A 10,904-nucleotide genomic window follows, 5' to 3' on the forward strand; every position below is an offset into this window, starting at 1 on the left:
CTTTAAAACTCTTAGAAAGATGGTAAGGGAGAAATGGTAAAGTTTGAACTGTCTGATTAAATCCAATTCAGCACATAGAATATATTAGTTTAAACTGAAATAAAATCCAACACAGTTACTTGAATGATAACATAAAACTCTCATTAACACCACTTTTCAATGAATTAGTTTCTGATTTTTAGAACCATAGTAAAGAATTATTCTTTGGGGCTTATTTTTATAGTTATGTTGAGAAATATGTTTATCAAATAATATCTTATTACAAACAAAAAAAAAAAAATGTAATTCAGGGGGGGGGGGAAAACCCCATTAATAAGTGCATTATTGTTTTCATGTTTGGAAATAAAATAATTTTCAGAAAGTTATGATATCAATATATTACTGATATTTATTCCTGTGACCCTCGAGGATTGATGACTAGTAAAGTAAGCCCTCATATCTGTTTGTCTAATTAATAAAATATTATGATGTTATAATTGATCTATTGTCACTCTCTTTTGTCTTAGGAGTGAATTATATTACATTGCAGAATATAACAATGTATAATTATACTGACTAATTTGTTTATAGTGGAGTTTATTTCTCACCGAGTACCATTGGAGAGAAAATCATTGTTATCAGATTGGCTATGAAAATTAATATTAGCTGTATGTCATTAACCTTTGACTGAATGTCACTCTTTTCTTTTCTTAATATTATCTCTTTCACATCCTAACCATAGTAATGAGAATGAAATATTATTAACATTGGCTTCAGTTATCTTGAATTTAGAATTAAACCTAAAATACTTACTATTGATTTTTACACCGTATTGATGCAATTACCTAAACTGTTTTACTTCATCTAGTCTTAGAGTCTCTGATAACAATGATTCTCTCTCCAATGTTGATATAGATGTGTGAAACTTAACATCTCGTTTCCTACCAATTATATTTTTACTTTCTATTAGTTTTGTCCTTATGAAACCTTTCCCACACCATCATAACAGGTGTCTTTCATCTGTGTTACTTGATTCAGCTGTGTTTATTTATATTCTCTTTAAGCATTTTAAAGAATCTACAAAGTACCTATAGAAAACAGTAACAAGGTGATAAAGTAACAACTAACTGTTGCTGTCACCCTATAACATAATTTAACTGGTTTTTGTCTTAGATCAACACTTGATTGATACTGAAATAACTTAACACTTTCACTTGGCAACTATGGTCTTTCAGTAGAATCTCCACTGTTGCAGTCAGTTAGACAAGGTTTGTGGTTTGAAGATAATTCAATGGCTTAACTCTTTTGATACCAACCCGCCTGAAACCGCCTCTGGCTCTGTAGTACAAATGGCTTGTTTTCAAAAGTTCTGAATCAAAATCCCCCACCAAACCTTAATCACAATTTATGTTCCTAAAACACTAGCTTAATGATAACTGAGTTGTTTTTCTAAATTCTTTGTTATATTTAGAATTAATTGAAAGACACATAGTGCGTCTCAACAGAAATATGGAAACAAAAGGGTTAATGGGTTGTTTTTTATTGTCGGTTCTTCCTTTTTATGCCACCAGTCTTGCAGATCATTCAAAAGATTAGGGACATTGCCATTATTCTCAGAACTAAATCTTTTTTTTTTAAATGATAAAACAATAATTATCAAAACTATATTCCTTGTTATATTTTTTTTTAAATGTTTTATCTTTTGTTCATTATAACAGAGGAATTCATATTTATAATAGATTTTGAGAGATTTTCTTAGTAAGGGAGTCTTTTTATGAACATTACACAATAAACAGTAAATGGCATTTGGACAGCCAGTCTGATAAATCAGTTGATGAAGTAATCAACCTCCTGTGGTAAGATTTATTTATTCATTTATATAAGCAGACTATCAAACTACAAGAGACAAGGGTTCATCAAAATTTACTGGCAAAATATACCAAACATATTTCAGAGTTATCTGCCACTGACAAGTAACCTGTCATTTTGATTAAGCTTTGTTTACATTGTATCATAAAGATCAGCTATTTTATTTAATATTGTATAGGTGATGTTGTATCTTATTAAAACAAGACTCAATTTCTCAAATACTGTTATAACAACTAACAGTCATTTAATGGCAAATAACATGTTTGTCAAAACAAGCATAATGGAGCCTGTGTCTGCTCTCGTATATTTCGATTAAATTGCACACTTTCTAAGAAATTAATTACTTAGTAAATTCCCAAGTCCAATCATTTGCCTGATTTTTCAAACTCTGTAATCATTATTTTATATATTTACCAAATGAAATTGTATAGGCACAGAAGTGGCTGTGTGGTTAGAAGTTTGCTTCCCAACCACTTGGTTCTGGGTTCAGTCCCACCACATAGCACCTTAGGCAAATGTCTTCTACTATAGCCTCAGGATTTTGTAGAAGGAAACTAAAAGAAGCCCTTTTACTTGTTTCAATCATTTGACTGTGGCCATGCTGGAGCTCTGCCTTAAAAGGGTTTTTAGTCAAAGAAATCGACCCCAGGACTTATTCTTTGTAAGCCTAGTACTTATTATATTGGTCTCTTTTGCCAAACCGCTAAGTCAGGGGGATGTAAACACACCAACATCGGTTGCCAAGTAATGGTGAGAGGAAAAAACCCAGACACACACACACATATATATATATATATATATTTATGACAGACTTCTTTCAGTTTCCACCTATCAAATTCACTCACAAAGCTTTTGTTGGCCTGAGACTATAGTAGAAGGTACCATGCAGTGGGACTGAACCTGGAGCCATGTGGTTGGAAAGCAAGCTTCTTACCACACAGTCACACCTGAACCTATGAATTATGTGTTTTCATCATGCAAGTGTTGTCCTTGATTTCCAGTCTTCTGTGAAACATGTCTAGCTATAAGGAAATATCATTATGTTTGTTTAGAAATGAATGAGGGTTGGCAACAGGAAGATCATGTAACTATAGTACTGAGAGACAACAGGGTCATGCCATTAGCAGGATGGTGAAGAGGGGGTGTCAGAGAGAAATGGGACGCTGTGTTAAGCTAAGTTGGGAGGAATGAACAGGTAGAAAGAAGTGATAATTGGGGAAACCAAAAGCTGAGAATGAAAGATGACAGAATTGGAAAATGAAGAAAGAATGATGGGAAATATAGAAAAAGGACAAAAAAGATACAATGAAAATAATGATGAGAAACTGAGGTAGTGTGAAAGGTTTTAATAGACTACATGAATAGTGAACCCCAGAAATTTTTATTTCAAATTGCTTCAATGAATTTTGTCTAACCCATGCAAGCCTGGAAATGTAGGAAATAAATGATGATAAATGATAATGATGAATGTTTACATTGTGGTTTTTTAAGTTAGTCGTTCACGAAAGATGATATCAGCATGGTTCTGTATTTTGTATATATTGATATAAATTTTATCTTTCTATCAAATTAGTTATCAACATTCCTACCACACATTTTCTAAATTACAGACAACTACATTTAATGTTTATTACTTTAAATGGAAGTACTTTATGCTTTATCTTTGGAAATTTCTGTTGGCACAGATTTAACAGCGATTGTTGAACTTGCGCATGGAGAGTGGTTTTATCGCAGTCTAAAATGTTTCAATATTTTGGTAGTATTTTTATTTATAGGTTATTGTTAGCATAGGTGTAGTTGTGCGGGTAAGAATTTTCCTTCCCAACTACATAGTTTCATGTTCTGTCCCATTCATGAATCAGTGTTCTGATATTTGTAGAGCCCTATACAATGCTGTCTGTGATAAGATAAAGACAAAAGTAGCAGTAATTGGTTCAATATCATTAACGTATTCCATTAGTTGATTTTAAGTATTAACTGTTGGAGTGCCTTTTAAAACTGGAATCAATTGAACATGTTTAGTGTTGATCACCATCATCATCTTCATTTAATGTCTGTTGTCCATGCTGGCATGAGTTGGACAATGTGACCAGAGCTGGCAAGCTAGGAAGCTGCACCAGACTGATTTGGCATGGATTCTACAGCTGGATGCCCTTCCTAGCATCAACCACTTTACAGAGTGTGCTGGATGCTTTTACATGTTGTCTCATGAACACTTTTATGTGGTGCTGCACTGGTGCTTTTATGTCACCACATGGGTGCTTTTATGTGGCACCACCATGAGTGCTTTACACAACCAGAAGGATTGGTCTTAACACTTTTGTTTTGGAGTATGGGTCTTCTTGACATATGTATGATCTTAAAGCTGACCATTTTTGTAAGTTCCTACTAGCTAATGATGCTTATTACTCACAAAATACCTCATATACCCTAATATAAAATATGCTTTGAACAACAAATATACAGTCTACTTAATTTCATAATTTATGATTGTATTGTATATAAATATTGTAACAAAATAAATGGCAATATTTGTTTAATATTTTCTCTCATATAACTTCAAACCTCATTTGGTTTTCCATTTCTGTGAGGAAATAAAGAATTATTTTTTCTTCTTAATCTAATCATTAATAACACGAGTAGCTCAATATTGAATAACAACATGTACTATTAGAGTTATTGATTAAAATATTCTCTAATGTTGCAATATTCAATGGGTATTAGGTTTTTATATTGAAGTTATTTTTTTAAATAAAACCTATAAGTTTAGTGATACTCAATCCATTAAATACACGAGTATATATGTGTATGTATTTATATACATATATGAGTGTGTTATATAAATGCTATGTTAAATGGTTAAATGTTCGCATTTATTCTAAACCTTATCATTGTGTCTATTAAAGTACTTTAAGACTACAAATTCTCATTTGCCCTTCTCTTGAAATGAACAATTTATTGATGGTCTTTAATGGATAAATCTGACAAGAATTAAAACAAAGATATTCCTTGCAGTTAGATTTTTATTAATACTTTTCCCTGCATGCTTTCATTATATTTGGCATGTTATTTAAGGATTACATTATACGTGTTAAGAGATAAACATATCTAGTAACTCTTATTTGAAATTCCAAATAATAATGGAATTCAAGTAGAAGTATGGGTGTGTGGTTAAGAAGAATGTTTTCCAACTGTATGGTCTTTGGTTCAGTACCACTGTGCAGGACCTTGGGCAAATGTCTTCTACTATAACTCTGGGCCAACCAAAACCTTGTGAGTGGATTTGGTAGATGAAAACTGAAAGAAGCCTATTGTATATTTATATATTTGTTTTTATATGTATCTTTGTGTTTGTATTGTATGTTTGTGTCCCCACCCTAGAACCATGTGACTGGGAAGCAAGCATCCTGCCACACAGCCACACCAGTGCCTGTGTTTATAAATTTATAACAAGTTTCATTTTTCTAACAAAAGTATGGCAATATGGTCAAATCTGCAAATTTCTCCAAAAGTCTTTGTTGCATACTGTTAAAGGTAAATCAATGTGTCTAAGGTATAAGTTTAGGAACCTTTGATATTATGTAGTGTAAAGCCTTTCCTAAAGAGAATTTTATTACAAATGTTTTTCTCAGATATGAAAAATCTTAAAATTCAGTGATTACAAAAAGCCAATATATTTACTTTATTTCTTGAAAGCTTTTAAGATTTATTCAGCATATGAATTATATGTCTATTCATAATTTGAAATAGAACAAAAAAAAAATTAATTAGATTTGAGAGCTATTTGAATCAGACCATCTGTTTGTTCTTTAAGAGAGGTTTAATTAAATCTGACTTAATCTAAGAACACAGAATATCATCTTTTATTTAATTTTACTTTTCGGTTTTTGAATAATCTAAAAAAAATTGAAATAATTGTAGAGTAAATTCTACATGTTTGTCAAAGTTTCTGTAACTGTCAGAATTTAGAAATTAAAATGAAATCAAATAAATTATTATAATTAGCAGATGATGGTTCATACAAATATACTTGTGTATTACAAATGAATTTTCCTATGAAGCAATAAACAGTATTTTCAGCTAATCAATATTTAGTAGTTGTTTCTTTGTAAACTGAAAGCAAGTTGACCTTCAGATCAACATTTTTGATATTTACATTTTGATCTCACATTTACTACAACATATCTACTATTACTGAGTTGTGAATTACTTCTGACATATTGGTTGTTGAATGTCATTTTTATTTTATTTTATTTTATTTTTTGCTTGCTTCATTGCATGGTTAGTTCTTTATTCATCATCATCATCACTTTCTCTTTGGTTTTGATGCCAAGTTGTTTGAGAAGAACATCTATTAATTCAGACTTGGTCATTCATTGATATTTCTACTCTTCTAAATACCACTTAATCTACTGCTAATATTGCTTTTTCCACACGTCAATAGTATAAACATAACCTTTCAAATAGACAAGGAAATATGCTAACTTTATTGCAAATATGTTTTAATACTTGTCTATACTTTTATATCATTTTGTTCTAAAGTTCTAAAACAGAAATATTCTTTTCACCCTATAGCACCTAAATTATCATTATGGTGAACAAAATAATTCATAAATCTTAAAGCATGACTGTAAAAGTTACTGTGGCTCTTAACTATTATAAATATTTATATAAAATATTTGTTGTTCAATGTAAATTTTCTTTCTGTTATAGTAGTCGAAGTATCAAGAATTAACATGAGGCATTATAGGGTTAGACGGGGCACTGTGTTTTGTCATGGAGAAAATTTCTTGTAGACAAATGATGTAAATACATCAAAATCAGCTTGCAGACTGAGATGCAAGCATTTTAGAGTGGTTGTCTCCTCTTCAGTCACAGAAACTGGACAGGGTGCACTGCGAGCGGATAAGAGTGATTGTCTCTCTTACAATATTCCAGTCATTGTACAAAGACTGGTAGCACTAACCGGTGGCTCACCATTAACAAATTACGAAGTGGTAGTGCTAAGCTTAGTGCTACCACCATGTAATATAGGGTTAAAATATCTAACTAAAGTATAACACAATTTTTGTACATCTATTTGGGAAACATATTTTATCAATAATTACTGACATTCAGTGTTGCCTATTTTACATGTCAGTAGTGATTTGAATTGACAGGTTTTCTTATTGGAAATAGTTGTAAATCACTGAAGTCATTCTTTTCTTAGTGGGTGGTTTCTGAGGAATAAACATTTAACTAACTTTCAAATGTATTAGGAAATGAAGAGGGAGTATATTACTGTAACAGCGGGAAAGGACAGCTAGATTTTCCTGAGGTACTTTACTGGCACTCTGTCAGTTACGACAGCAAGTGTTTCAGTTTTTTCCATTCAATAGAACAGCTTGCTTGTGAAATTAACATGCATGTGGCTGTGCACTCCACAGGCACATGTATCCTTAACATAGTTCTCAAGGAGATTCCTCATGACACAGAATGTGACAAGGCTAACCCTTTGAAATACAGGTACAACTCATTTTTGCTAGCTGAGTGGATGGGAACAATGTGAAATAAAGTGTCTTGTTCAAGGACATGACACAACACCAGGAATCAAACTCACAACCTTACAATCATGAGCTGAGTGCCCTAACCACTAAACCACATGCCCTCATTTAAGGTACGACCTGTTATAGATCACAAGTAGCTGAAGCAGGGTCCCCAGCCATGCAATAGGTAACATAATTGGACATCTCTTAGATTTAACAAGATGCATAAAAGAAAGTGGGTAGCAGTGTGTAATACAAGTAGCAAGGCACCAGATTTATTTAACCTGGTTAAGAAAGAGAGCTGACATTTACTGATGGCTTATGTCTTGAGGATAAGAAGGAATGAAATGTCTAAGAAGTCTATTAGTTGGATCATCTTTGCAGAGTACTGCATCTGAAATGACTCAAGCACTTTTAATTCATCAATGAAGAGAAAAAATAAAGAAGCATAAAAATGTCACGAAAGCCATTCATTGAGGAATATGAACGAGAGTACAAATCAAAATCAGAAAGGACCAGTTGTAGATAAAAGCATCGTTAGCAAAGTGATAACCCCTTTTACTGCAGAAAGCAGATATATCCATTCAAAATTTCATTTCCCTTAACTGCGGAAATCAGTTTATATATAAATCTATCTCTTGTTGAGGAAAGTCATGTTTGAAATTATTTCCTGTTGGGATATGTCAAGTTTACTGAGGCAAACATGACTTGCAGAAAAATTGCCAATTCTAATTTTTTGGTTTGATTTTTGGTAGATATTCAACATCATTACTGGAGTAACTATAAAAGTTTATTTTGCGGTTAAAGGGTTATAAAAGCAGGAAAAACTCTTTGCCAGGGTTAGTTTCTAAGACCAGGTAGGACTGGTATTACTTCAGTTATTTAATTAGATTCTGTTGCACCAGTGCCAATTGGTACAAAAGCAAAGCACAACAGGAAGAAAATTTTACTTTGATGAAACAACTTCTGGAAGTTGTAATGTATTATAACACATTGTTTAAATTGCATAGAAAACACAATTTTGATTTGTATTAAAAATAATGAAATATAAGTGACATATTTCTACAAAATCAATTATTATACAGTTATGTAATTTTGCCAAACCAGATTCTTTTCTTAAAAATCTTAACAGACCAATATCATATAGGCTGTTGGTCACTTAGAACACTAGGGAGTAGTGGAAACTACCAGATGTGAAGTTGCTCTAACTCTTTAGCATTTAAATCGGCCATATCCAGTCAAATATTCTACCTGTTTTTATGTTCAAAGCAGCCGAATCTGGCCTTTCACACCTAACCTACAATAGCAACATCATTCTAAAAAGAAACAATCACATCATTGAAATCTCACAACTATGAAATAATGCATGAATAATTCAAGACAATGTGAATAAATAAGCATTACATTTGACAGAGTAATCTAAATACGACAGGGTTAAACAAGGTCAGTATTGACAGTTTATTCACAAAGGAATTTAATCTAGTGATGGTCACTCACCAAATCTTTTCATTTGAACATTTCCTCATCATAATAGTTATGGCTATATGTATTTCATGATGGATTTATAGCTATATATATATATATAATATCATCGTTTAACATCTTCCTATGTTGGCATAGGTTAGATGGTTAGACAGGAGCTGGCCAGGCAGAAGCTTGCACCATACTTCTGCATCTGTTTTCGCAGAGTTTTTAAGGTTGGATGCCCTTCCTAACACAGACCTTGTGTTTAAAGTAATTTAAATTAGAACCTTCTTTTGAAACTCCATGTTAATTTATACCTCAAGCACCAGTTTTAATAACGACAAAGTTATTTGGCATAATTATATCTTTTTTTTAATATATCTTTTATTTGTTTCAATCATTTGATTGCAGCCATTCTGGGGTGCCATCTTCAAAGGTTTTAGTCAAACAAATCTACTCCAGGAGTTTTTTTTTTTAAAGCCTAGTACTTAATCTATCACCCCCTTTTGGTGAATCACTAAGTAATGGGGACATAAACACATCAACACCAGTTGTCAAGTGGTAGTTGGGAACACACACACATAAAAATTTAATACAAAAAACCATGCGCAATGTGATACCATAAAGTAAAACTTATATGTGTGTGTGTGTGAGTATATATATATATATATATATATATACATATATATATATATACATATATATATATATACATATATATATATATGTGTGTGTGTGTGTGTGTGTATATATATATATATATATATATACATACACACACAGTAGGCTTCTTTTACTTTCTGTCTACCATATTCACTTACAAGGCTTTGGTTAGCCTGAGGCTGCAGTAGACACTTGCTTAAGGTACCATACAGTGAGATTGAACTTAGAACCATGTGGTTGGCAGACAGCATTCTTACCACACAGCCACACCTGTTACTTTCAAAATTTATTGAAACAAAAGTAATGTACTTAAAGAGAAATATGGTAACAAAAGTGTTTAAGAGAAATTTGGTTTCTATTTCTAGGAGATCGAGTTATTGTGTAAAGGGTCTTTTGTTGAATTAAGTGAAAGGAATTTAAGTAAGGTGTTGGGGCAGTTTATAAACTGTTACCTCTGTTGGCAATAAAGTATCATTCTGTGTGTGAAAAGCAGACTGTATAAAGTGTGGTAGTAGTACACAGTGCATATTTGTCAAAACTAGAAAGGTAGGAGTTGAAATTTATTGATTGCGTAATAACTAATTGAAAGGGTGACTTTAATATAGATGAGTAAAGTAATTAAATATTAAGCACTTTATCTGACATGAGTGAGGCATGCTTACACACATGTATGCATACATACATACATATATATATATATATATATATATATATATATATATATATATATATAGATATATATATAGATATATATGTATGTATTGTGTGTATGTGTGTATATACTTATATCTGAATATGTGTATGTGTGTGTATATATATATCTATGCATATATATGTGTACATATATATATGTATATATATGTGTGTAATTATATATATATATATATATATATATATATATATGTATGTATGTATGTATGTATGAAAGGAAAATGGTTGATCCATGGTGCAGGTGACAGCAATACTTTAAGGTGATGTCAGATGAAGAAAGATATCAAATTGTTAACTTAGATGGTAGAATGTTTGGCATTTCTGACAAGATGATATAATAACCAATACAGCACACTTCTCCCCTACCCCACCCTTTCCATGATAGCATGCAGTAATTGATTATTTTAAAATGGGGATATTATTCATTGTTCCAGTGTGTGTGTATGTGTGTGTATAGGCATGTGCGATGACTATGTCCTAAGGTATTGACTCATTGAAGCTCTTTCAATTTTAAGTCAGGTTTTGGATAATTTTCTTACAATGAAATTCTTAATTATAGCAAGAACAAATTAGTGTACAACTACATCAGTATCTGTGTCAGCAGATGCATAGTTTAAAAAACACATACATACATATGTACATATATATATATACATATATATATATATATATATATATATATATATATATATA

At 31.6% G+C, this 10,904-nt stretch overlaps 1 protein-coding gene across 2 annotated transcripts in view; it reads left to right on the forward strand.

Annotated features, from left to right (window-relative positions):
* The window catches only part of LOC106873040 (UPF0746 protein DDB_G0281095), a 283,236-nt gene that overhangs the window by 135,153 nt on the left and 137,179 nt on the right, over nt 1-10,904 (forward strand). The gene's annotated exons all lie outside the window — the stretch shown is intronic.

Source organism: Octopus bimaculoides, chromosome 23, assembly GCF_001194135.2.
Source record: "Octopus bimaculoides isolate UCB-OBI-ISO-001 chromosome 23, ASM119413v2, whole genome shotgun sequence".
NCBI lineage: Eukaryota > Metazoa > Mollusca > Cephalopoda > Octopoda > Octopodidae > Octopus > Octopus bimaculoides.